This window comes from Schistocerca serialis, chromosome 2, assembly GCF_023864345.2.
Source record: "Schistocerca serialis cubense isolate TAMUIC-IGC-003099 chromosome 2, iqSchSeri2.2, whole genome shotgun sequence".
In the NCBI taxonomy this organism is placed as follows: domain Eukaryota; kingdom Metazoa; phylum Arthropoda; class Insecta; order Orthoptera; family Acrididae; genus Schistocerca; species Schistocerca serialis.
The window spans coordinates 910,248,134-910,249,069 of NC_064639.1; the positions used below are offsets into that span (position 1 = coordinate 910,248,134).

Sequence of the window (936 nt, forward strand, 5' to 3'; positions counted from 1 at the left end):
CAAGAAAAAAATTAGCGAAAACGCCTTAATTTATTATTTATCCTACCAACATCTATTGAAGGGGTTAAGCTCGAAGTTGGGAGGGAGGGAAAGAGCGAGCTGTAAGTGAGTGGGAGATGCGAAGACATGTTAACAAAGTGTGTCGAGCAAATAAGGCAGAAGCCTTGGCCAGAATATCAGGGAGGCTAAAACTTCCCAACAGCCTGGGTCTCGCCATAACCTCGTGGAGCACTCGAAAAATAGAGTTTCGCCAGATAAATTTGTCTGATAACCGTTGTAGCTTTTGGTCCGTCATCACAGGAAGGGGAAAATGTAGGCAACAAAATAGCGTTCCAGAATGAGATTTTCACTCTTCAGCTGAGTATGTGCTGATATGAAACTTCCTGGCAGATTAAAACTGTGTGCGGGCCGAGACTCGAACTCGGGACCTTTGCCTTTGCGGGCAAGTGCTCTACCAACTGAGCTACCCAAGCACGACTCCCGACCCGTCCTCACAGCGCACACTCCGCTGCAGAGTGAAACTCTCACCTGGAAACATTCCCCAAGCTGTGGCTACGCCATGTCTCCGCAATATCCTTTCTTCTAGGAGTGCTAGTTTTGCAAGGTTTACAGGAGAGCTTCTGTGAAGTTTGGATAGTAGGAGACCAGGTACTGGCGGAAGTAAGGCTGTGAGAGCGGGTCCTGAGTAGTGCTTGGGCAGCTCAGATGGTAGAGCAATTGCCCACGGAGGCAAAGGTCCCGAGTTCGAGTCTCGGTCCGGCACACAGTTTTAATCTGCCAGGAACTTTCAACAAAATACCTTTTCTCAGCACATAAGTGATGAAGGTCCGAATCTTATGACGTAACGAGTGGGAGTTACTTGAATGCTTCTAGTGATGCACTTCCAATTTAGCGCAGACATCTTCATCAGACAGTGAACAATTATAACACCAAACG

At 47.5% G+C, this 936-nt stretch overlaps 1 non-coding gene across 1 annotated transcript; it reads right to left on the reverse strand.

The window, feature by feature from the left end:
* Positions 1 to 400: 400 nt before the first annotated feature.
* Trnac-gca (transfer RNA cysteine (anticodon GCA)) lies at positions 401 to 475 on the reverse strand. The gene has a single exon. It is a non-coding gene; the product is annotated as a tRNA-Cys (tRNA).
* Positions 476 to 936: the final 461 nt, after the last annotated feature.